A 27538-nucleotide genomic window follows, 5' to 3' on the forward strand; every position below is an offset into this window, starting at 1 on the left:
TCTGTAGCACATTTTAGTGTTTAATAACCCATAAGGCTCTCAGGAAATTCCTCCTTATATCCATCCTAAATTACCAACGGCGCATGGATTTAGAGTTCAGTCTTAAGTAACTGGAATGAATTACCTGTGCTATGGAAACAGACAACCACTCTGAATTTGAGAAAGTGTTGTCTGTGTGAAATAAACTGAAAATATTACTTCTCAGGGATGGAGTAAGTGATTTTCAATCAAGTGCCTCCAACTCCACAAAGTGCTTGTGCTGCAGCAACCTAGGTGATTGTTGTCAGATGGTCCTGGAAAAGCCCTTCAGGGCACCAGTGAGAAGCCTAAGCACCAGGGCCAAAACTGAAAGCAAAATATAAGCCATGACAAATTGTGGTAAAGCTGTATGGGCGACGAGTTACGCACACAGGCAGGCATTCCGTGCTGATCTCAGCAAACACACTATGTCTGAGCGGACAAGGACAGGCTGAGCCAAGGTTCTGTGTCTGTTGGTATCTTGTGAGCAAAAGGGGACTTCACCAACCGAGACTCTTTTTTCAGGATTTTTATTTTCTCATAATGCTGCATTATTGCGATTATACAACTTAAGTATTCTCAGGTGAAGGTCTTCCTTTTTGTTTATCCTCTAAGTTCTTTTTTTCTTAATGCTTGACCTTGGCATTTTTGACAAGTTCTGATGGTGAAAAGTGAAGGTTTTATGTGAACAGGCAGTATACTCTGTGGACTGAAGAAGATGCTGGTTAAAAAATAAGCTATTGGAGTTGGCTATTCAAAGAGCAGAGTCCTTACTAGTTATGTAGCTTTGAGTAAATTGTTTAACTTTTTGAAAGTTATGTTTCTTCAACAGTAAAATAGAGATAACCATATATACATCACAAGTTTGCATGAGGATTAAACAACAGGATTCATGAGAAAAGCTGAGTCCTTTTAGCTGTTATCCCTGCCATTTAATGCATGGAACAATGAACATGTCAACACTAACGTAATTTCATTTATTTTTAATCCATTAAACGTTAAATATTTGCCTATTATCTATGTAAGTATAAAACCCTGGTTCAGACCCTTTGGTGGACAATCAAGAATGAATTAGAGGAAGTTCCCAATCTCAATCATTTTAAGAAGAGATGTGAGGCCTACCTAGCACAATGTAGACACTCAATGCATATCTGTCAATTAATACTTACCTTAAAATTTTTTTGAAAAGTATCATAATGCAATATAGAGGGAGACTGGTACTGAGAAAAATTAAGATGAAACGTCATGTAGTTTGGAGGGGGGAGGAGAAGAGTAGAAAATTTGCAGATATGTAGATCAGAAAAAGTATGATGACGAGGAATATTGAAAATGTCTGTGGTTTTTGGACTAACAGGTGTCATTCGTCCCATTTGTCTACTGACCGTCACATATTATTAGCACTTTTCCATATCTTATTTTGCTGGTTTCGCTGTCCACCTAAGAGGAGATGGACACCAAGCCTTTCTATGTTTAAACTCCTCTCCAGATGAGTAGCAGACCCTCGATCTCCAGGGAGGACTGTTTCACCCCTCAGTCCAAGAATGCTACTTCATCCATGCTCAGGATTGTGTTCCCTCCTGTCTGGTTCTCCCCGTGGCTCCCCCTCTTCTGTTTGCAGCCTCTTCCCTCTGTTGGCTTATTTTGTGTGGCTCAGATCTCCAGAACTGCCTGAATAAAATTCTTTAATTTTTCGTCTTCATTACATTCTTTCACACCTCAACCATGCTGCTTAAAAAAGTAGCCTGTGAGATTTCTGTTTCCAGCCCAGTGTGCATGGAGTGCAGAAGTTACTGCTCCCTTCTAAAAACAAGGAAAAGGTGAAGATCCTTCTTAGACCTTCATGGACCCAGAAGAGAAATGAAGTCACAGGGCAAATTCTAGGTGAAATTGACCAGTTTTTTGAAAGACGCAGTCTGCCAAAACTCACCCAAGAAGGAACAGTCTGAAAGGCCTATATCCAGTAGAGAAATTAAATCCGTAATTGGTAACCTTGCAAAACAGAAAGCGCCAGGTCCAGATGGATTCACTGATGAATTATACCAAACATTTAAGAATAAATTATCCAGTTCCTTTCCCAAAAGGGAGAAAATGGAAGGAATAAAGAAGTCACTATTCTCAAGCAGTTTTGGGATCCAGCTGGGAGATGAAAACCTCCATCAGTTTACAGGTCTGAGAATAATCCTCTGTGGCTCCTGGCTCTTGGCCCCTGGATCCACCCTCTAGGACTGAGGTTCTGTCCTCTGGGCCTCCACAGGAACCCTCTGAGTCCTTCTTCCTTTTTAATGAAGAGGAGCATATTTGTAGCTGAGTAGTTACACCAGCCTGGCTCCTATCTATAGAATCCAACGGCTTTCTTTGATTTCACCCTCTCTTCCCTGTCAATCCAAGCTGGAGATGTTTCTGCTGATACAACATTTGCAAAAACCTTGTGGATTTCCAACATATATCACAGGTATTCACTCCACTAGACAAAAGTTCATTCAAAGGTCTTTACCGAATAATTTCATGTCTATTCCTGGCTTCTGCTGATATGGCTGAGAGGATCCATGATTCATATGCTTTATCTTTTAAAATAATTTTTTGTGTGACTGAATACTTTGACCTTTTGATTCTTCCCAGGAACTGGCAAAAGGTAGTCTAGGCACATCCCCGGCTTTCTCTCCAGAGCATTCTTTTCTTTTGTAATTTTTTAAAGTTTATTTATTGTGAAAGAAAGAGAGAGTATGGGAGGGGCAGAGAGAGGGAGAGAGAGAGAATCCCAGGCAGGCTCCACACCATCAGTGCAAAGCCCGATGTGGGGCTGGAACTCACTAACATGAGATCATGACCCGAATCGAACCAAGAGTTAGACGCTTAACCGACTGAGCCACCCAGGTGCCCCCAGACCATTCTTTTCTGACAGTGAGTCTCCTAATTTTAGCGTCATTTGCAATCCAGTTAGGCTGAGAATTTTGCAAATTATCAAATCCAGATTCTTTTTTGCTTGTTAGTTCTACCCTCAATTTCTCTCTTTCTCCCAAATTTGAACTATAGTCAACATGAAGAAATCAGGCCATATCTTCAAAACTTTGCTCAGATAATATCCATCATGTTCTGTTTTGTGCATAACTACGTGACACAATTCAGCTAAGATTCCTGCTGCTATGTAGCAAGGATCTCCTTTCCTCCAGTTGCCAGTAACATGCTCCTCATGTCCTCTGAATTCTCACCAGCAGCACCTTTAATTTTCACATTCCTACCAAAATTCTGTTTTATGATGATTTAGGTATTTGTTATGGCAGCATCCCACTTCTGGTACCAAAATATATACCAGTTTCTTATTGCTGCTGTAACGAATTACTACACACTTAATGGTTTAAAACAACACCTATTTATCCTCTTATGTTTGTGGAGGTCAGAGGAATAACCTTAGGTTTACTGGGCTAAAAGCAAGGACTCATCAGATCTAGTTCCCCCTGGAGGCTTTAGGGGAGAATCAGTTCCTGGCTTCTTCTTCCAGTTTCTAGAGGCTATGGCATTCCTTGGCTCTCGGCTGACTTACTCTACTTTCTGCTTCCATCATCACATTGCCTTATGATGGCTAAATCTGTCAAATGTTAGCACATATACTTTTATTTTAATCTCTCTTTGCTAGGGAACCTGATCAAAAGGAACCATTGTTACTTAAGATGCCACTGGAGAAATCAAAAAAAAGAAGAAACAAGAATTGAATTACTCTTTCTTGCATGCCTCACGGTTATTCTTTTCTCAAAGTTCAGATAGTTAAACAAGTTCCTAATACAAGGTCAAGTTAGCAAGCGTAATAAATTTTGCTACTGAGTTTGTATATTATCCTAAAATGCAGTTAGTTATCTAAGGTTTTGGCTTAAATTGTAGATATGGGAAAAACCTCTGTAGGGGATGTTCTGCAAACTTAATCTTTTTTAACATAAAAATATAATTTTTAATATAAAGAATCTTTACTCCATGAACTTAGATGATTCTTGCTTGCCATTTAAATACTGTCACCTGAACAATATTTATTTGAAGTGGCATACTTAGGAATAGGCATTAGAAAATAGGATAGAAAATTAAAGACTGTCAGCAAGCTGTGACACAGGCTAATAAACATAGCTAAACTTCTGGCTGGTGGAGAAACCAGTGGAAAGGATGACACATTGATTTGGTGGAGTGTACTTCAGAGTTCTGATAAGGATTAAAATGGGTCACAGTGTTAGGGGCACCTGGGTAGCTCAATCGGTTAAGTGTCCAACTTTGGCTCAGGTCATGATCTCACGGTTTGTGGGTTCAAGCCCCATGTTGGGCAGCCTGGAGCCTGCTTTGGATTCTGTGCCTCCTTCTCTCTCTGAACCCTCCCCCCCACTCTCACTCTCTCTGTCTCAAAAATAAACATTCAAAAAATTAAAAAAAATAAAAAAAATAGAATGTTGGATGTGTAAAGGAATAAGAACAGAAATGCCCAATGAGGATAAGCTACAATGTGACATAATGATAACAAAATGGAGACCGTGTGTGTGTGTGTGTGTGTGTGTGTGTGTGTGTGATGAACTATTTCAGTATTATCAAGATGCAGTAGAATAATTTAGGCATGGGAAGTTTAGCGGTGGAAGAGCAAAAACTAATAACATGTTTTTGTACTGTCAGAGAGGAAGACTTCCTGTCCCCTCTAACGATCCTTTTAGCTGGACTAAGAGTCAAATTGACATTAGATTAACAGGAGGAAATCAAATTTAATAGAGTGTGTATGGGGAATCCAAGCAGACATGGAAATTGCCAAGACAGGCAAAATGAGGTCTATACGTCATCCTGAAATCAGGAAAAGGGACTTCAGGGGAAAGGAATGTACTTCACAGAGCAATAGGAAAAAGAGAAGATGTTTGGTAATTAGATGTTTGCCCTGCCATATAGATAGGTCACTCAGACAAAATGTCTCTCTGCTAATTATTCTGGGAAAGTCCTCAATTTGCATCCTTCTGTGTAGTTAAGGGAGTGGCAAGAGTTTCTCTTGAATAGGTAGGGTCTCGATTGCCTTCAGCTCAGAATAATCTTCATGTCAGAGTGGCCCATCGTGAGCCCATCGTGAGCCAAGTGCCCTTGGCTCTTACAGTACTAAGAGATGTGCATTACAGGTGAATTTTAGGAAAAGGAAGAGGAGGAGAAGGAGGGTAGGATGATGCGGAGGAGGAGAAAAGGAAGGAGAAGGATGGCAGCAGCAATGGCAGTGACCATGAGAAAGGTCTGATAAGGAGTTGAGTTGCTTTGATTGCATGGCCCCGGAGAAACTGAGTCGAGAGCAGCCTCTACAGGCTGGCCAGCAGTTAACAAGTCTGCAGTAACTGTGGCAAGGGCTCCTCCTGGAGGCAGGTGTCCTTCCAGCCATGGTCAGCACTTAAAGCTTACTCTCTGCTCGGCACAGTAGTAGGTGGTTTGCATTCACTAAATCACTTCAGTGTTATATCAAGATTATGAGATAGAAACAGTTATTATCCTCATTTAAGCAATGAGGAAATTGAAAAACAAAGAGATTAAGTAACTTGCTTAAGCTAGTAAGTGCCAGTGCTGGGATTTAAACCGAGGCAATCATATTCCCATGCTCTTAGCAACTCTGTTGTACTGCCTGTCACACTAAATCAGAGGTGGCAGCATTTTTTAATGAAAGTCTTAATTAGTATCCACTCAACACTGTGACCTCTGGCCAGTTGGGCAGGGTAGGGACAGATCAATACATCTCATTCTGAAGCATGACCATCAGGGCTGATCAAATTCAGTGAAAAAAAACCAACAGGAATCTAAAAGAGTCACTTTCAATCTGATAAAGAAACAAATGGTAATGTCTTGTATTAGTGTAGCAATATATACCATCTCATAAATATTTACAAACATCCTGGCATCAGAAAGGAACTATTATCCTCGTTTTATAGATGAAAAATACAAATAACACTCAGCGAGGTTGGAATTTGCTCAGGGATATTATTTCTAAAAAGTAAAGGAGAGGTTCTTAACAATAGGTCTTTCATCAAATCGTGTTCTCTTTCAATGGCGCCATGCTGAAAATTCACATCTGTTGAAAAAAAATATCAATGAGCATATATGGAATTTCCTACATCTGAGGTAAATATAATGAATATAATTATGAAAGCCACTGATGAGAGATCATGGAAGACAATCTTTTCCTGGGGTCACCCCTTCCCTGCTTGCTCTCTTGGGGACTGGCTGTCCTTGTTGGACAGTAGAAACAGGATTGCGGATGATTTCACTGGCTTTTTGGTTACCCAAACCTCTGATCTATAAAAGTTAAAAGTAAAAGGAAGTAGGACTCCTTAGTTCTCTCAACCTCTTCTCATTCTGTCAGAATTCTCTGGCTCTGTCAAAATTCAGTAATATCCTGTGATTTCAGGAGTGATATTCAAAATTTTGAACAGTTGGTATGGTTCAGACACCCACCAACCACACAGAGGTTGGCCATGGAGCCAAAGTTATTCTTTCCGTAGTTGGGTCATGGTAGGTGCAGGAGAAGCACTAGGCATTCAGGAGATGCATGGGTTGGAAGGGAGAGTCCTTGAGTGGCTTGGGACAATGGCCACTTAATCACTGGAAAAAAAATATTTTAATATTTTACCACCAGTATTGGGTCTACCAGTGTGAACTAGCTAAATATTAACACTTGTTGGGTTCTTTGAGAGCAGAATCTATGTTCTACTTTTCATTAAACATCACAGGTCCAAAAGCCTCGATCTACAATTCTGAAATCCACAAAAGCTGAAAAAATTAAAATTGTCTTTATTACTCATTTGGCTGCAAAACCTTGTCTATCTTGAGAAGAGGCCATTTATAAAGTTCATTATTCCTAAGTGAATAGTCATGATTTTCACTTCTGACACACTAATGTGTTTGATTATAGGATATTGCTCAGGGTTCCTCTGGGAGTCTTTTTTAATGGAAGATGCATGCACTGTTTTGCTTTCCTAAAATATGCATAGTTCTGCATTCAGAAGCACACCTGGTCCTAAGAGTTTGAATAAAGGACTATATACAGATACCATTTAGCATAGTACATGCTCTGGGACAAAGTGGCTTTGAACACCAAATTGTATAGTGTTGAATATGTATGGCTTTCCAAGTTTTGCTTTGATGAGAAAAAAAAATGGTAAAGAGAGTAGAAAAACCAGTTTCTGCTCAGATTCAGTTTTGTACACCTCATGTGTCTTAAGTCAGAACCAATAATATCAGTAGGATTTATATCACCTCATATTCTCCATAAATCATTCAGGACCAATCATTCACATATGGACCATTTCCACATGTAGATCCTAAACAACAGAACCATGTGACTAATTCTGCACTTATATAATTTCTTGTGGTCATATGTAGAACCAACATGTAGAAAATATTCACAAACTTTTACATTAGTCATGGTGTGTTAAAAGGAAGATCAATGTCAATTCAGGAAACAGTGCACTGCCTTTGCCAAGAAATGTTTCCAGTGTCCAAAAATACTCTGACAATACATTGTGAATAGTCAAATTGCCTTTTATATGCTTAAAGTGATTAAAAATATATAAGATGTTAGCCTTTAAAACTACCAGAAATTGTCTCATTGGAATAATGTGAAAGAAATATCATTAAAGATTAAAAAGAGACAGATAAGAAATTCCAGTGTTTTAAAACTGATTCACATGAATATTTCTGCAGGATGAATTATCTTGAACCCACTGGAAACTTACCAGGTTTTATCAATGAAGCACTCTCATCAAATCACCTGACATAACTTGGACAGGAAATAACACAAAGTTCAGAAAAATAGGATGACGGGGAAAATAAAGTCTAAAGAGATTTGAAAGGGGGCGGAGGATATTCTCCACGGTTGGGAGGGATGTATGGGAATGGGGTTGAGAGGGTCAACAACCTAAAAGGTTTAGAAATTCTGGCAGTGAGAGAGTAGAGTGCTGACCTGAAGTGAAGAATGAATTAGGAAGCAAGCAAATCGCCTGGAAGACCTTTGCAAGAAAGCAGCTTAGCTGTGGTAAGAAACTGAACCAGAGGAGTGATAGTGAGGATGGGGAAGTTGAAGAAATACAGAATATATCACATTTCTTGTGCTGCCCTTTCTGTTTAGATCTTAGAATCACACTAATGGGATAGTGACTCTGGGCTGATGGGCAGGAGCCTGATAGACTTTGCCTCTTTTAGCATATTTCTACATATTTACAGAGAGGAAAAACAGAAGACTGATAAGTATATGCAAGGCAGCGTTTAGAAACATTTTGTCAATGTTTCCTGAGGAACTGAAGACACACAGCCGCCCTTACACAGTTGTCATAATCTGAGGTGTTTCACCATTGTTCTCCGTCACAGTTGCTGGGAAAATGAGCAAAAGAATGATGTGCAGGCCTGCCCTTGGTGAGGCCCGACTCCAGCAGCACTGGTGTTCCTTTTTTAATCAGAGCATCATTACTCTTCTTGATAAACTCAGAGAGTAATGGAAACTACATTGAGGAAGGGAGACTATGATTTTATGAGGTCCCTTTTTGCTGTGCTGAAAACAAGTAAAAGATAACATTTCATAGAAATCATCTGCACTATACCATAATCCATCAGGCTATTAAACATTTCTTTGAGGATAAAATTCTAAGGTTATTAATCTATATAAAACCAAGTTCTTTAGCCTTGAGGAAAGCTGAGAAAATTTCCCAAGGGAACTTCTACTCTTCTCTAAGCCTGAAGAAAAGAACCCATTCAGATTTTAATTAATAAACTTTTAAATAAGATAATGCATATTGTTTTTTAAATGAAATGCCCCTTCAGTTAGGTTTCTTTATGTATTCTTTCTCTGCTGGGAAGCACTTGTTAGAGCTTTTGTGATTTTAATAATTTAATAAAATACCAAGAACTTAATAAATACCTGTCTACCCGTCCACTTAAAATGTCCCTCACCGTCTACTAAAACATATTGGTATTGGGAGGGGTTACTCCATTGCATTTTATAGTGATTCTTATAAATACCTTAATGTAGCTACATTGTTTGCTATCATTGGTGATGTGAAAATAAAAATGATTTCTTGATGTATATTTCATGAAAATGAGGTTGCACAGTTGAGTTTTGTGTGAGTTTATTGTTTGCAGTAGTATTGTTCTGTGACTTTGAGCACTTCACAGCCAGGCCTCAGTGTTTGTATCAGTAAAATTAAGAACGAGTGAGAGTGATTTTGCCCTTAAGGTATGCAGTATATATTCTGGGCACATTAATGTTTTCCATCATAACTGAAATGGCAGGAATAGCACCTATTGTCAGGAATACTTGTAAATCCATTTATGGCATATTAGAGATAATTAATAAATATGTTTTAATGAGTATTCTTTTATTAATTTTTCTGGGGCTCAGCCCCAGTAAACCAATCCTCCTAGACAGAGACAATGAAAAAAAACCTAAAGACAAAGATCTCTTTTACAGTTGAAAAATCCAGCATCACAGATATGGATGCTTCCTGATAAACTACCAAGGGATTCTGGAAATGCAGGTAGGGTTTTTGGATAGGTTTCTTTTACAGCATCTATTAGTGATTCTTCTGAGCCTTCTGATTCAATGATAAAAATGTAAACTCAGGATTTTACTGTCAACATTGAATCATGAAGTTCTGGCCACTGGCAAACACCGTTGGAGAAGCATATCCAAGGAGGAGATGATTCTGCAAGTACTTTGTAGGATGATCTTTACATGTACTTTTTGTTACAGTGCCCTGACTCATTTGGAAGTGTGGAATTTAAATCAGTTATGGAAATGCCTCTTTAATATCTATTCTTAATCTTTTGAGATGAAAGAAATTTATCAGTCAGGTATGTGTGAACAGATCTGCATTATACTTGTTTCAATTTCAATTTGAGAAACCACTGATTTGCTGAAACATCTCTGATATGCCCTCTTAACTCAAAGCTTCATCCCCACGGGGATTTCTTTGAAAAATAGAGAGTAGTAACTTCAGTCTGCCTATCCCTCCTTATTCCTTCAGTTTTTGTTGAGCTGTATACATACTGTCTTGTCATATCAGCTCTTACCCCTTATCTAGAAGACATTTATTTACCCTTACGTATTTGAGAATTCCACTTCATGATTCTGGAAGCAAATCGGATTGTTCAAAACCTAAGTATCTTTGTTGGGTCTCACAAGCTTTTGGCTTTTTTCAAGCCAAAAGCGAGACTGCCTTTAGTCTGGGTTCGTACCACTCCTACTCAACATTTATTTAATGAGCATCTTCTGTGAATCCAATATTGCGTTAGATTCTATATGAGACCGAAGGGAAGAAAAAGCGCTGACCTCTGCACAACTCTGCGTCTGGGGTGTATTCCGTCTGCAGCTTCCTTTCTCTTGCTTGAGTTCTGTCTGCATCTCCTCCCGGGCCCCAGTTCTCAAGCCAGACTTCACGTCTGCAGCAAGAGTATCAGTAACTACACAGGGAACCTAAGCTTACTATTAAACTGTGTTCCTCAGATGTCAGATTCAGTAGTGTGATCAGCATGGCTGGGTTCCCCCACACTGCACCAAACATAGCTCACTGCCAGCCAGAGCAAGAACTGGAACAGGAATGACACCATGCACGTCTGTGGCCTTCGAATCCAAATACCACCCCCTCCCAGGCTAAGTAATTTCACTGCGGTGATTAGCCTTAGCCTGGTAAACTGCTAAGTAAGTAAATTGTCTGGCATAATGATTCCCCTCACCTTTACCCCTGTGTGTGGTACAGCTTCTCCTAGATAAGCTCCATTCTCAGTGTTTCCTTCGGTTTGGACAGTTTTTCCATTTTCCCAATTCAATGCAAAGTAACTTTTGCCTGAGTCCAACCATCAATCTGTCTGACCTGTTGAGTTGAGTCACAGAAATTAGTATGTTACCTTGTTCCTGGGATTGGAGCCTCTCTTCCCAGTGGTCTGTGGAATCAGACTCCATAAATTCTTCACATTGAGCCATTTGCTGGTTCTCAATGGGGATTAACAACTTGAGATTTTCCTTTAATGTAGGGAGAAAAAAAAAAATTCAAAGCTGAAATCAAATCCACCACCCAGAGCAAATTCCTGAAATGGTGGTATGAGGGGGTGAGTTCCTTACCTCTAAAGCATCATCTTCCTTTGCAAATCAGTCTGTACTCCCAACAAGTGTCACCCTTTAATAACGTCATTATTCTTCCAGTCACCCAGACTTTGACTGCAAAGTCATCTTTGGCTCCTCTTATTCTTTCTTGTCCTGTATCCACTTACTTTCCAAGGTCTAATTTTCTATGCTTGTCATTTCCACTGCATAATGATTGTGTAGCTTCCTTCGCCTTACGTGTCATATATCATTCTTTTAATTGTTCGCCCAAACTTCATGTTTTCCACTCCAATCCATCTTGCATACAGCTGATCTTTATTAAGTATTACTTTAATAATATGAATTTGCTGTTCAGAAGTTTCCAATGGTTTCATTTTTCCCCACATAATTAAGAGTAACCTAGTTTTAGATATTGTGACCTTGCTGATTGTGGCCTCACTCTGTGCATTTTACCTTATTTCTCAGTTATTCAAATTTTAGCTTCTTAATGCAGTGAAGCTGGCCTCCTTGCTGTCCCCAAAACATTTATTCTCGTGAGTCTTAATTCACTATATTATTAGTTAGGATCTCTGCATGGAACGGATGGCAAATTTAAATTGGATGATTTGAAAGGTTTTAATAGAAGAATGTTTACAGAAGTATGGACAGAGGTAAGGAAACCTCTTACCTCTGTGAGGTAATCCCCTAGGGCTAGTATCAGTGGGAATTGTTACCTTGGCTAGATCAAAAAGGATCAGAGGAAGAAGTGAATGCCGGAAAGTGAAAGGGGAGATTCATGTTGCTAGGATGACCAGAAGAATTTTTGTGATTTGTGGAAGATCACAGCCAGCCCGAAGCAGTCCCACAGGGAAGGAGCCAGGAGAATCAATACCCTAACATTGCCTTCTTCACTCCTCTGATCTCATGATGGGGGGTCCCATGTGGCTGTGCCCACCAAAAGACTGTTGGAAAGGGAGTATGTTGATGTTGCCTAAAAAGGTCAGCCTGCTGGCACACAGAGTGTGAAGGAGTAAGAGCAATTTCGTAGCAAAAAATGGGATATCTGATGTATTTATTTTGTTTTCCTTGAATTTGTTTTTACCTTTATACCATCCTGATACCTATCCACTTTATTTTTATTTTTATATTTGCATACAGTGAATATAATCTCTTACTGATGCATGGTTTTATGACTCTTGACAAGTGCATCGAGTTGTGCAAGTACTATGACAATCAGGATACAGAACATTCCATCATCCCCCCATGAGCTCCTCACATAGTCACCTCTTCTCCCAGTCCCCTAACCTGGTCACCAATGACCTCATCTCCTTCCTTCTAGTGTATCTATTCCAGATCATCATCATACAAACAGAATTATCAGCACATAGCTTTTTAAGTCTGGCTTCTTTTACCTATCAAAGCATATCTGAGATTCATCCTTCTGGTATGTATCAATTGTTCATTTGTTTTGAATCCCTAAGAAGTATTTCATTAATTTCATTTTATTATTTCATTATATTTGCCACATTTAAAAAAAATCCATCCACCAACTGAAGGACATGAGTGCAAGGGTCATGGCACCATGACCTAAGCCAAAATCAAGAGTTGGACACTCAAATGACTGAGCCATCCATGCACCACTCCGATTCTTGGTGACTAATGATATGGAGACTCTTTTAGTGTGCTTATTTGATATTCACATATATTTTTTGTGGACCTGTCCAAAATTTTTGTTCATTTTTTCTTACTAGACTGCTTGTTTTATTATTATTTTCATAGTTATGTGCATATTTGAATGCATCATATATATTGCTTACAAATGTTTCTCCTGGTCTAAAGCTTATTATCTTTTCATTCATAATAGTGGCTTTTAAGAAGCAGAAGAACAAAAGTTTATAATATTGAAATATATAAAGGGAATTAACCATAAAATAGAGGACTTTTTAAAATCAAAAGAAACATGCTTTATAATACTGTTTGTATATGTGTGAAAAATTAGATGAAACACATGGTCTTTTAGAAAAAGTGCAGCCCACCAAATTTGACCTCAGAACAATTACCAAAGAAGAAATAGGAGACATGGCTAACAACAACAACCAAAAAGCACTAGACCCAGATGGTTTTGAGGGGAATCCTGACAAACTTTTAAAGATTAGATAATCTTAGTGTTAACCTGTTTGAAAGCATGGAAAAAGAAAAAAAATTGGCAATTTTATTTTATTATTTCCTTCGAAATAATGCAGGGAAAACAGGTGGAGGGCTGGTAGAAGTGTATAAATGGAACGGTACTTACCTTGAGTGAAGAACTATTAAAGCTAGGTGATGGGTATGTGAGGGGCAATGGTGCTCCTCTCTGTAGATTTGAATTGCCTGGCATGTTGCAGAATTATGGTGTTTAGTAAATTCATAATTTTGCAATGAGTATATGAAACATTTCTGAATGTTAATAAAAAAATAACAGCAATAGATACTAATAACAAATGACATAGCAAAAAATCAGAATCCCACCAATAAGAAGAGACTTGAGCAAAATATTGGCAAGCTAAGACAAGTAAGTAATTGGAACAAAACTTAATAAAGAAGGATATGCAAATTTTAACATATAAAAATAGGCAAGGGGTGCCTGGGTGGCTCAGAAGGTTGAGTGTCTGGCTCTTGACCTCAGCTCAGGTCATGGTCTCACAGTTCATGGGATTGAGCCCCGCATCTGCTCTGTGCTGACAGTGCAGAGACTGCTTGAGATTCTCTCTCTCCCTCTCTCTCTCCCCTTCCCTGCTGCACACACACGCATGTACATTCTCTCTCAAAAACAAGTAAACTTAAAAAAAATAATAAACCAAATCTGAATATGTTTCATTAAAAACAATGCAAGCAATATTCACTGATCATGATACATGAAAGTAGAAATTAATTTTTAAAGAGGGTGGAAAGTCTTTATAACCAGAATTTTATTTTATTATTTTTTTAATGTTTATTTATTTTTGAGAGAGAAAGAGAGTGGGCTAGGTGCAGAGAGAGGGGAGGCGGAGGATCTGAAGCAGGCTCTGTGCTGACAGCAGAGAACCCGATGCGGGGCTGGAACTCACCAACCATCAGATCATGACCTGAGCCGAAGTCAGATGTTTAACGGACTGAGACATCCAGGCGCCCCTAGATGCATAATTTTCAAACTTCCTTATAAACATCTCTTGAATCAAAGGGAAATACAAATTAAAATTGAAGGGATTTCTTTTAGAAATTATTAAAACTATACAAAAGAGAATCTGTAGAATCAATTAAAACAATGTTCAAAGACAAATTTGTGGCTTTTAATACAAATATAAGTGGAGAGATCCACTTCATAGAGAAGAAAAAAAAATAAATACAAAGAAAGAATAAAGTAAGAAGGATACAAGCAGAAATTAACAAATCAGAAAACAAGAAAAATGTAACATACGTAAGTACACAAGCTGGTGTCTTGAACTAATAGACAACCTAAAAGACAAATAAGTATCTAACACAATCAAGAAAGGAAAGAAACATAAATACATAAAATAAAAACTGGCCGGGAAAATATAAATTCGTAAGAGAAGACTTTACACAATTCTTTGTAAATCAGTTTGAAAACTTAGATGAACAAAGCTGAATTTCTGGGAAAACAAAATTGCCAAGACCAACCCCAGGAAGAAGGGAAAGTTTGAATTTCAGTGTCCTTAGAAGAAGTAGAGAACTATATCCAAGTGTCATACCCCAGAAAGGACCTCACTCATGCTGTCACAGAGACTTCTATCAAACCTTCAAAGAACAAATATTGCTATTGCTGCTTACACTGTTCCAGGGTTTATGAAATAAGGAAAGCGTTCAGATTAATTTTATGAAGGGGGTCCCCGAATCTGACGATGGTTGCAACAACAGTTGCATGACCAAATCACCAATTAATCACACAGATATTGATGAAGGTTCTAAAAAATCATTAGTGAATAGAATCCAACAGTACCATAAAAAAGATGCATCATGGCTAAGTGGGACTTATTCCAGGAAAATGAAGACAAATCAGCACCAGCGTCTTAATTAAGACGGAAACATCATTCACATTCTCACTAACATCATGAACAAGGCAAGAGATACTGAACTATCCATTACTACTAATTATTATTTTGGAAGAATTAGCCAGTCCTTCAGACAAGATCAATAATTTGAGGCATAACAGTTACAAGAAAGGAAAAAAATATTTTCATCTATAGATTTTATAATAGTGTACCTTGAAAACCAAAGACAGACAGTGGAAAAAATGAATACAAACAGCAAAAGAATCAGTCATTTAGCAGGTTATGAAGTTAAAACACAAAAGTCAATTGCCCTTTTATAGACCAAAAACAACAATGCATAAAGTATGTTAGAAGAGAAAATCACCACTTACTGTATTCAAAATTATAGAAGGTCTGCCCATTTGATTGAACTCATTTTTTCCTGCTTTTCAGTGGCATCTTAGATTTTTCCTCATTTAGACTTTTCATGTGTATTGTTAAAATATTTTTGGATATTTAATGCTGCTGTTTCTGTAATAACTCAATCAAAAGATGTAGTTCTAAAGTTAATGTGTAAATGTGGTCACACATTCCAAACAGTTTAACTTTATTTTCTTGGCCCGGAGCTATATAAGCTAATTCTAGAATTAATAAAATTTTAAAATAAATAAATAAGAACCTTCCAGAAAACCCTGGAAAATTAGAATAATTGAGTTGAAAGGGCTTACCATTTTAAAACATAAAACCTTTAGAGTTAAGAGTTTAGCTCACAGGGGTGCCTGGGTGGCTCAGTCAGTTGAGCATTGGACTTTGGCTCAAGCCCTGATCTTATGGTTTATATAAGTTCGAGCCCAGCATCTGCTCTCAGCCCAGAGCCCACTTTAGATGCTCTGTCCCCCACTCTCTGCCCCTCCCCCACTCACGTTTTTTTCTCTCTCTCTCAGAAACAAATATTCAAGAAAAAGAAAAAGAGTATAGCTCATAAATAGACTGATACACCAGGAAAACAGAATGGAATCTAAAACCAACTAAAATCTATGTGGAAAATGTGCAATCTCAAGTACTGAGAAGAAGATGGAATTTTTAGTCATTAGTTTGGAACACCTAAGTGGCCACTTAGAACAAGGTAATTTAGAAATTATACCTCACACGACCCACTTCAAGAAACTAAAAATGTTTGGAAATCTAAATGTACAAATTAAATCATACAAGTACTAGGGGAAAATGAGTGAATTATTTTATAACATGGGAGTGGAGACTATCTTTCCAACTAAGATTCAAAATCTAATAAAGAGGAAATAATTGAACAATTTCATTTTAAACCTTCCTGCCACAATAATACACTGCAACTGTTATAAGAAGACAAATGAGAAAAACTGGCAACTAATAACCACAGATGGAGATGCAAATTCTGTAATTTAACAAATTAACAGGTCTAAAGAATCAAGAAAAGAGATGACTTCCAAAATGGCAGTGTGAGTAGCTCCACAGATGTGTCCCCAGCAATACAACCATAACTCATGAATATTAGTTACACACACACACACACACACACGTACACACACACAGTCTCTGGAAATTGTGTTAAGGCTTTATAGAAAACGAAGAAACATCTTTTCAAAAAAAAAAAAATCTACCATATCTTGGTTAGAACAGAGTCTGTGTCACTTGACCTGACCTGCTTCTTTCCTCTGCATCCAGCTCTGCAAGAGGGACATTCCACTCCTCAGGTGAATGTGGTTAAGAATGTAGTTAACAACTCCTCACAGTTCCTAGTCAAGGGCGATGACATCTTTTGGGAGGAACAGGATGCCAGGATTTCATATTGTATTCCCAGATCCATGTTTCAGAGACTAAATTCCAAGCAAGCCTAGGAGGTTGGGGCTTTCTTTGACCTGTCCCCCACTTATAGGGCAAAGTTTCTACTCTAGGCCTGGCAGGTCCTAATCACCTTTCCCCTAGATCATTCATACCGGGAGGTTCAAAGCTGAGACAGGCAAGCTAAGGTAACCTAAGCTTACTGCCTCCACCCAGCATCCTGCTCATAAACTAGGAGTGTCCCATCTCAAGAGCAGTGGCTCAGAGATTTTGCAAAGAGAGAGAGGCAGGTCAGAGCTCTGAAGCTTTACCCGAAGAAACAGACGTTGTTTGGAGTTGAGCGAGTGGTATTCAAACCTAAAGTTGCTTTAAAAAGCAATGGAGATATATTTTTTAAGTTTATTTTTAGAGAGGTAAAGAGCATGCACACAAGCTGGGGAGGGGCCGAGAGAGAGAGGGAGAGAGAGAATCCTAAGCAGGCTCCGTGCTGACAGTTAAGAGCCCGATGTAGGGCTCAAATTCATGAACCATGAGACCTGAGTCACCTCAAACTCACAAACCATGACCTGAGCCTAAACCAAGAGTCTGACACTTACCCGACTGAGCCACCAGGGCACTTCTAAAACAATGGAGATTTTTATGGAAAGTTACTAAGAGGACACCGGTAGTTGCACTAGAACAACAAGCTAAATTGAAGGCCGTCTACTTTATCAGAGATACCCAAAAGAAAAAGAAAGAGGAAAAAGAACGTTCTCCCAGAGAGAGAACAAAATTCAAATATTGGCCTCTGAATGCCTGGGTGGCTCATTCGGTTAAGCATCAGCCTCTTGATAGCAGCTCAGGTCATCATCTCACAGTCGTGGGATCCAGCACCACATTGGGCTCTGTGCTGAGCGTGGAGCCTGCTTGGGATTCTCTCTCTCTCCTCTTCTACCCCCCCCCCCAAATAAAATAAACTTAAGAAAAATTCAAATACTAGCCTCAAAAAATATCCCTACAGAGGATCACAGACCTTAAAGAAATTTATGCCCACGGCATCATTGAAAAGAATAGAGCAATTTGGGGTGCCCGGGTGGCTCTGTTCATTATGTGTCTGACTTTAGCTCGGGTCATGATTTCACGGGTTGTGGGTTCGAACCCTTTGTTGGGTTCTGTACTGACAGCTTGGAGCCTGTAGCCTGCTTCAGATGCTGTCTCTCTCTCTCTCTCTCTCTCTCTCTCTCTCTCTCTCTGTCTCTCTCTCTCCTCCTTCCCCGCTTGTGCTCTATCTTCCTCTCTCTCTCTCTCAAAAATAAATGTTAAAAAAAAATTTAAAGAAAAGAATAGAGCAATTAATCAGCTATTAGTGTAGCCTAACAGCTACGGGTGATACAGTCAGAGGTGGACAGCTTAACAGAGACGTCAGAAAGAGGCCAACAGAACCCTGCTAATACCCTGATGACTGTGCATGTCCTTAGGCTGCACCCTCTGAGGGTGACAGCAGGTGTTTTGAACGTGAGCTGAGTAGTGTTTCCTAGTGGAAGGTGACAGTCCTGAGGACGAGATGCAGGGGACCTATAGACACTGCCCCTGGCACCACAGCACTGTTGGAGCAAAGCCAATAGACACTCACAGGCCGACGTAGTGTGTGTGAGAAAAATAAATCCCAACTTACATGCTTTTATAAACCAGAACTCTTATGCAACTTGCTGTCCACACATGGGGAGTAAGGATACAACGTTCAGGGTTTTGGTTGTCCACACCTCCCAGGATTCAGTTGTTCAGTCCCGTGCTGGTAGGGGGAGGGGTAGGAGTGGAGTGTGCTTAAGAGAAATGGGAATTTACCCGAGGACATTCTGATCCAGTGGTCCTCAGTGAGGCCAAGAAACCTGTATTTTGAATAAGCATCCCAGAGGCTTTTAAGAAAATGGCACTTAGGTATCAGGCTTTTTACTGTATATTTACTTTATACCGGTGTAATTTGGATTAGTTTAATTCTCTTCTATACTTTTTAGTTTTCATTAGATTTATATATGTTGAGAAGATTGTTAGGCTTTTGGGGTATAACTATGACCAGAACTTCAGGAATTATATCTATGTGAAAAGGTCATGTAAAATCACTTAATTAACGGAGTCATTTTAGCCGCATTTAAAAGGAAATTTTATAATATAAAAAATGAAGTCCGTGTACACACTTTCTGCAAGAAGCACTCTAAATGAAAAGTTATTCAACTCAGGTAGCATAATAAAGGAACGGTGCCTTAATTTTGGACTACTTGTGGTCACACAGTAAGACGTCCATTCTACCCTACACCTGTCAGTCCGTTCCTTATAGTTTGCACCTCCTCTTTTGTGTGTTCACAATAAGTGAGGAAGAGGAAATACTCTTTTATTGTCTTCAACAATGATTTTTGAGTCTCCAAGACCTCTGTGGCCTGTTGAGTGCAACAAAAACATTCCTCACTCTCAAAAGCTTGAAGCCAGTGCCTTCTCTTCAAAGAACTCCTTGATGGCACTTGGATCTAGGACACTGCCGGAAATAGCGTACAGGAAAACAAAACAAAACAAAACTTCTGGGATGATACGTCAGTCTGATTTAAATTCTAAACAGCCACAGGAGGAATGTTCCTGAACTCAGGGCCCACTAAATTCCAATTTTTAAAGTTTTGACCACTCTAGTATTAAATAAGTCACTTGTAATCTCTTCTCCTCTGTTTAGAAAAACGAAAGTCATATGACATGTTTCAAAGGCACGGCTATGGAGTATACAGGATTTCAGTAAATTTGGGCCTGGAAGCTGCGAAGTGCTAAGTGTTGTCTTAACGGCCGTGCCCGAGAGAGCATCAGTCAGCTCTCCTCCGTGTTGCACTTGGGGCTGGGAGCTCTGTGAAGGCTAGTCATCTCATTTAGCTTCTTCATGACTCATTGATCTAAGCTTTTAGACGCTGCTTGAACTTCATGTTTCTTAGAAAGTGGTTAGAGCCAGTAGCAGACTGCTCACTGGGGACAGCTTGGAGTGCCCCAAAGCAATACTAATGATGGCTTGAACTGGATATGTAAGGGAATCTGAAAGCTAAAAAATTATAGGCCCATAAGGTATATTTCCTTCCAGTGCTTCCAATTTTGCTCTGGGGTAGACTTTTTCCAAAAATATGTTATGTGAGTGACTTAAAAATTCCAGTTGCAATAACTCGTCTGGCTGTGACTGTGGGTTTTCAGCATCTCCACCACGTTTTATGGTGAAGATTCTGCAGAGCAGTAGAAATCTGAAATCTGGCACATACCCCAGACTCATACTGTTCTTGGCTCTAAATAATAAATACCCCTTATCCAATATTCAATCCAGCTACCGTTCTAGCAGGCGCGAGCACATTTGTTATCGGTAGAAAATATGAAGACTTTCAAGACATTTTGTGTGTTTTGGTTTGCTTTCCTCTGAAAGTAGAGCTTGAAAAGGGGTTTCAGGCAGGTAGTTTGTCTGAGAGATGATCTCAGGAAGCACAAGTGAAGGAGGCAGACACAGGAGGAGGAAAAGGATGTAAGTGTGCATTATTGCTTCCACTGCCAAAGGCAATTGGGCAATCCGTTCAGAGTCTCTGTGAAATGAACAGAATACTTTTCAGAAACGTCCTCATGAAAGTCGGGCGACTGAAGCCGTTATTCACTGACACCGATCTCCCATTGGCTGAAGGTCACTCCCAAGGGTATTACCTTCAGGCTGGGCCTACAAGGAGAGCAAGCGAGTTCTATTGGCATCTCAGAAAGCCCTGGAGCATCGACTCAGGCCATGCTCCTTTGAGGCACAACAAGGTGCGTCTGAGCTCACATGCGGCTGTCACTGCAGGTGAGGCTCAGAATGCAACGCGCCAGTGGTATCTGCCACATTCTGGCCCGTGGCGCTGTTCAGAGCGGGGCACGTCCCTCACTGGGTCTGCTCTGCCACTGTGTTTTCAAGGTGGAGACTGGCTACACTTTCTAGCAGAGAGCTTCATGCAGGCAGGTTTGGGAGGACAAACTCCCTGCTGCAGCTGGCATCAAGTCCACGGTGGGCATTTATCAGCTCTCTCTGCAGCCACAGCCACGCCTTCTCGATCTCCCTCACCCTCATCCAACGCTGCTGCAGATCTACGTTGCTCACCCTGTAGAGAGACAGAGACCTTCAGCCCAGCGGGATCTGCATTCTTGATTGCTTTGCCCTTTTTGTGGGCAATGGTTGTTACAATGGTCTGTTCAGTGATCACCAGGCGTGGAAGGACTAGAGGACCCCAGGGAATCCCCAAGTTGCCGCCATGCCCCCTCCCCCTTTAGCTCCCGAAAGTAACCAGAATCAGTGGCACTAAAAGAACACCATTCCTCTTTTACGCTGAACTAAGGAGTCTAAAACTACCAATCGGAGCTCCAGTTTCAGGGGAAACTGCCCTTTCTGTCCCTCGGTGGAATGTTTGCCATTGGTTTCTCCCCCTGGACCTCTGCTCCGGTGGGACCCGAGATTCATAGAGCCCGCGTCCCGCAGGTGTGTTGCTGGCCGCTATGGGAAGTGGGGCCGTTCTGCCTGTACCTTTGTTCGATGCAGACGTCTGAGAGTCCCCATCCGAGGCTTCAAGGTGCCATTGGTTCCGTTGGCATGTTCCGATGAGGAGCACGTTCCTGTGGCATGCCGCCTCTGTTCCTCTGAGGGCCCTGACGTCAGCAGAGGCTACCTCTTGAGCTGAGACATTCAGTCTCCACTGAGCCCTCAGCCTTAACAATGAATTCTGGGATGTGTTTTTGGCACTTTTTGTCCTATGGCTGCAGGAGGTATTTCAGTGTTAGTTGGCACGGGTCCTGGCTGGCACGGCATGCCCCGGGTTGATAGTTGACTAACCTGAACCTACATTGTCTCTTCTGTTCAAGCCTTTGAAGGCAGTTAAGCAAAAGTCAGCCTTTTGCCAGCCATCGCCTTCCTATTTACTGTGGCCTCATGCTACTCAGGTGCTAAAGCTACCGCACAACCCTGTCCCTCAGCCCAGTCACCTCACGTGTGATTGAGTCATTGTAATTCAGGCGCTCCAGGGACTACTGACTGCCCCCATCTAATCACAAATGGGGCGATGATCTGTGATTGACTTAGTACCAGATCCCATCCTGAGTATGTTCTAGAATCATTTCCTATACCTGGCTTAGTTTAAGTTACCCGGATAGGAGAGCCTATCACAAGGACTACAGCCCAGCCCGCTGCCCCCCCCCCTTCTCTCTCTCTCTCTCTCTCTCTATGTGTGTGTGTGTGTGTGTGTGTGTGTGTGTGTGTGTATTTTTTTTTCTTTTCAGAGGTGATCACAGGGGAATGAGGAAGCAGGGAAACTGAGACAAAAAAAAAATGAAAAGCCAATATAAGGGCACATTATCTAGAATGCAACTGTAAAAACAGTAGCTCAATTTTTTTCCATGACCTTTAGGAAGCAGAGAGACTGCCCCCAGCATGACCCCGTGACTCCCTTCCCCTGAAGGAGCTGCTAAGCTTTCTGTACTTCTAGGCTGCATATGAGCATGGTACGAAGCGAGATCCCACCGAGTTGTGTAAGGTCTTACGAGAGAAGTGCAGAAGATGCAAGGTTCTCGATTTGCTGAGCTGGCGGCATGAAAGCCGGCTGAGCTCGACTGGACCCGCCCGCCACGGTTAAAACTGAAATAAGCTGTTGCGAAGGGAGCATGGGTCACATCCGCTACCTGTGGCATTACGGGGAGGGGCGATCTCGTCACCTGACCGAGCTCGCACCCTCCCCAGGTTGAACCTCATCCTGCTGGCGTTTTGCCCAGAGGCCACCCCGTCGGTGGGGTGGCCGTGCTGTTAGTGTCTGCAGAGCAGCCCAAGGCTCACCGCATACTCTCCCGCACCCCCATGTGCTGCCCTGCAGAGGACACTGGCTGCTTGTAAAAAGGGCTTGCAGGTCTGCTTTCAAATTGTGCAAGAAGCGCCCTACGGAGGAGACCCTCGTCTGCCCCCACTCCTCACACTGCATGTCAAAGTCTGGCCACGCTGAACTTGAAATCCTTCCCCAAAGACAGGAGGCAGGGGGTTGTGGTTAGCACAGGGCTTGACAGACCTGGTTTCAGATCCTGGTCCTTAACCACCAGTACATTCTTTGTCAGGCTGAACAAATTGCCCATGCTTTGGCTTCCTCAGCCCTACCCAGAGGAAATTCTCTCTTTCAGAGGCTTATCTGAAGGATTTCATTTTGGTTTTATGTGTTTATGTACATAAAGTATGCAATGTGTCTTACACACTGCCTGGTGTGTAGTAAATGGCCTGGAAGCATCCCCGTGGATGGCAGCTTTTGCCTGCTGGGTCTCTGCCCAGTCTTCTCCATCTTCCCTGCGTGCACCTCTCCCACGCATCCTTCACAGCCTTCCCCCCGAAGTGTCCTTTGATGGGCTTAGTCAGGGTTAGTCACCCCACAGCCCTTACAACATTCACAGACCAGGTGTCATACATGGGACATTGCCAGATGCCTTGTGAAATACACATGTCTTCTGCTCCCCCACCCCCACCATGTATCATGCTAGTAACCCTACTGTAAAAAGAAAACCATTTAAATCTTGTAAGGCATGTTACATGCCTTAGTTACAAGGCCCATGCCATACTTGTCTAACTCTAAACAAACATTCTGATAGGCCAATCTGGACTCTTCCATAGGTAGAATCTGTAGCTTGTGGAATCAAAGACTGATGGCCACCTATAGTTTGTAGATGCAAACTTGTGCTAGCTCGGGTCCTCAAAAAAAGCAGTCGCCCAGGCAGGCTTAGACACACAGGTGATTTACTGAGGAGATGGCAGGAAGGAGAAAGAGGGGGGGGCAGGAGAAAAGAGCCTTTAGGGGTGGCACCTGTGAAAAGAGAAGAGCATGGAAGGGCTGGGTGGGACAGGTCTCAGACCACTGTGCGGTTCTGAGATCTCTCCCCATGCTGACAGGAGGTCCCCAAGCAAAGACCGCCTGTCAGAGGACTCCCACATCAGGCAGAGGTGGCCTGCTCTGGTGGCCCTGCCCTGCTCAGCCACTGACGGGAGCAGCAGGGGGAAGCGGGACCTCAGCTTGTGTACTGTGCACTTAGAAATATGGCAGCTGGACGCTGTCTGTCATCCGTAGGAGGTTCTTGGGAGGTTCTCTACCAGGGAGGTACTGCCTGAGCATCTCCACGGTTGTCACAACCCTATCTCTTTTCAAAGCAGCACTATCCCATTTTGAATCTTTGAGCATATATTATTTCTGGCTCGGATTCTCTCACTAGCTTAGAGTAACATTTGTCGAGACCAGCAGACCGGGACTCATTCCGGGCTAAGTGTGTAAGCCTACACATCTAGACCCCATACAAAGTCACAAACGATCTGAACAAAGCTTGATCTGCAAGGACATTTTGCGTCAGGCAGAAGAGATGGCTGTTCTGATATTTAGCCCTCATTATTTCTCCCATGGATGACATTTGGCCCAGCCCGTTGTTCAGTTTTGCCCTGCCCCAGATGTGTAGAATTGTAAATGAATAGTTAGCTAAGTTTGGGGTGTGCTGAATGTTGATCTCCTCTGAGCAGTTGATTGCAGATGTTTTCGCTGCATCATTGGGCTTTGGCATCTAACCAAGTCCGGGCATTTCAGGCACTGCCTTTGACTGATCTGGAGCTTTCTGTCTCATTCAGTGAATCGCTCCTTCATTTTTCCACCCCCTGCACATTTCTTGTTAAGAGATGTTCATGTTAGCTGCAGTTGGCAGGTTGAGTGGAGAGCCTCAGACTGCTCCTTTAACAGAGAGCTTTGTCTCTGTCCTGTGGTTTATCAAACAGCTTCACTGGCACTATAATGAGTTTGCCGAGCTCATCTTTGTCTCTATTGATGAGCATTTGGCTGCAATTTTTTTTTTTTCCAGGAGGGAATCTTTCTCTATCTACAGATCAATTTGGACTTGACGTTTAAAGCTAAGACTTCCTTCTATCTCTGAGCAGTTTTGTTGATATCACTTTCTACAGTCTGTCAGTTCCAATGCTATTTAGTATCTTTCCTAATTTAGTGTTAAGAGCATTGCAGAAGATATAAACAACCTGGCACTTTTGAGACTTCTGACACTCCAGTATTAGTTGCAATTTATCTGTTTTTTTTTTTCTTCTTTTTGGCCCAGACAGGTTTTATCTTTTCAACATTCTGTACCATGGCAAATTGAATGCCATGTATTTTCTTCTTCCAGGTGGAGTGACACAGTTAACTAATTTTCCATTTTGGGTGTGAGGATGCACAAATCACTCTTGATTTTATCTCCTGAAATAGAGCTGAGAGCGGCAAGTTTGATCTGATGTGAGGATCAAGCACTCAGGGTCTGAGAATCACTGCAGGTAACTCTTTGCTGCTTCCCGAGAGATGAGGTCCAGGTACTAGAATATCATCCGGACCTAGCCAGTCGGAGTCTCAGAGATGATGTCACTGGTTAAAACCTGTTCAGCTCTGAAAAGAATACTTCCTCCTTTGACCATCATCTTCCTTCTTACTACAATCATTATTTAAGAAATAAGTGCTCCACAAACAGCAGTTCATTATTTTTCAAATCAATTTGTGAGGTCGAAAAGGAAATGGAAGCTTAAAGGCATAATCTTTATCAGGTCTGAGATGGTGATTTAAAGCAATCACTGATGCCCTTCTATTTCCATGAAAGTAGTTTGATCATCCTACTTAATGTTTGTTGTCACCTTTCTTTTTATACACTGCCTTATTTTTAATTATGTTCCAACTGTCTGGCATATGGAATCAAAGAGTAGCGTATCATCGGCAAAAATACAGGGCTAATAAGTCACACATTACAGACTGTCTTCCATTGTGTGTCCACTTTTCTTCTGCTGGCTTTTTTATTCTATTTATTTATGGCAAGAGAAAAGAGCTTTTTTGTCTTTTTCCTTTGGACACATTTTATATGTGTTGTATTGCATGTTCTGCCTTGTTCTTCCTGGGACAATGCCTGCCATTTTATATCTTTGTTTCTTGCCTTCCATCAATGCGACCCCTTAGCACACTGTTTCAGGATGGGAGGAAACACAAAGGCACTGTTTCTTTTCTCCTTGACCTTGAGGTCTGATATTTAAGGGGGCTTCTTGTGCCGTGTCCCCACATGACAATGAGAACACTATGAATGCCTTGGAACCACTTGCAGTTCAATTCCATTAAGTGAAAATTTATGGAAAGTAGTTCCATGGAGTTATAGGGACACACTTTTTATGATTATTAATATTGATTGAATAGGTTTCAGTCCCATTCTAAACCTGGTATCTAGGGTCCATGGTGAGGACGGAGAAGGTACCTGTGACCTTGGATGTGGCTGTTTGTTTTCCTACCGTTTGTCCTTGAAGTATAAGTGGTGGGAAGTCTGTTCTACCTCTTTTATAAACACTGAAGTGGATTTTAATTTTTCATGGTGGCTTTACTTCCTAAAAGTTATAATTTTTAGGATTAATTTTCTTTAGATTATATTCTCAGTGCCCTAGAATTTAAATTGGAAACAAATTTGAGTGGCATATACCATATTCCGACATCATCGGTACCGGCTCAGACAAAGAGCTCCAGGGAAAGCATTTTCAGGCTGGAGGCTTCTATACAAACATTCCAGAAGAAAAGAGGAAATAATCAGCATTTATTTATGGGTCCTTATTTTTTACTCTCCCTTTCAGTTTGATATAGAGTAACTTTTTCAGGTCCAAAACAAAGATGGTAATACTTTTGGAGAAACAATCATTCTGTGATGTAATCCTTTACAGTAGACTAACATACTGAATTGTAACAATCCAGAAATAATGACTGATGTCCCACAATATCCCAAAAGAGGAAAATCAGCGTGACTGGTTTCTCCTACCTGACACATCACATACAGAGAGTATCTGTGCACCAGAGGCCCGTGTGGTCTGAGAACAGGGGTTTCAGGGAATGCAAGGTAGAACACCGATAACAGCAGCACCACAGAAAACGAGCATGGGGTGGGCTGGAAGTGCCTGCCCGTGGAACAGTCACAGGTCTGTGACTGCTTCGGAGGCAGTCGACAAAGCTGTTAGATGTGTGGAGGAGTAGGTTCCTGCATAGGGTGGCCTGTGTTAGAGGGGAGAGTCCTAGCAGGTGGAACAGAGCATCATGGCTGGACTGACGAGGCTTACAAAGAAGCCAGGATAGAGAAGGCACGTCTACTACCTCCATTGTCTTTGCTGACGGCAGTCTGGGACCCGAGACCCCACCGTGATTTCAGGATGACGTCAGCCCAGTTCACAGGGTTCCATATGTTGACACTTTTGCCGCTGGTCCTGGGAAGGAGGAGCTCTGAATTCAACAAGGGGAAGAGAGAGTCTTCCCCCTCCAGTGCCCCGTCTCTCCACGGAATGCACCGGTGCTGAATCTCAGCACCGCTGATAAATCACCTTCTTCCACTTGCACAGACGTGCGCCACTGTGCCCCCGCTGTTCTCAGTCATCTACACGCCGCCTTAAATGGAGACAGAATAGGTGAGAGGACACCAGGAGGTCTTGTACTGGGAAAGGAAAGGAGAGGTGGGCAGTACTGCCCACTTCTCTAAGTGGCTGGGACCCCGCCTTTTTCCTGCTTACAGACTTGCATGAGCCTTTCCGTGAGCATGCGTGTGTTGTTCATATTTTTAGGTG

At 41.4% G+C, this 27538-nt stretch overlaps 1 long non-coding RNA gene across 2 annotated transcripts in view; it reads right to left on the bottom strand.

Annotated features, from left to right (window-relative positions):
* LOC109250256 (uncharacterized) overlaps positions 1 to 11126 on the bottom strand; it is a 51863-nt gene extending 40737 nt beyond the window's left edge. The window contains exon 1 of one of the 2 annotated variants that reach the window (XR_008420054.1): positions 10906 to 11126. This is a non-coding gene — a long non-coding RNA (uncharacterized LOC109250256). The remainder of the gene's footprint in view (positions 1 to 10905) is intronic. The other variant, XR_008420055.1, reaches the window with a different exon arrangement.
* Positions 11127 to 27538: the final 16412 nt, after the last annotated feature.

This window comes from Panthera pardus, unplaced genomic scaffold (genome assembly GCF_024362965.1).
Source record: "Panthera pardus isolate Hobbes unplaced genomic scaffold, ASM2436296v1 HiC_scaffold_7, whole genome shotgun sequence".
NCBI classification, from domain to species: Eukaryota; Metazoa; Chordata; class Mammalia; order Carnivora; family Felidae; genus Panthera; species Panthera pardus.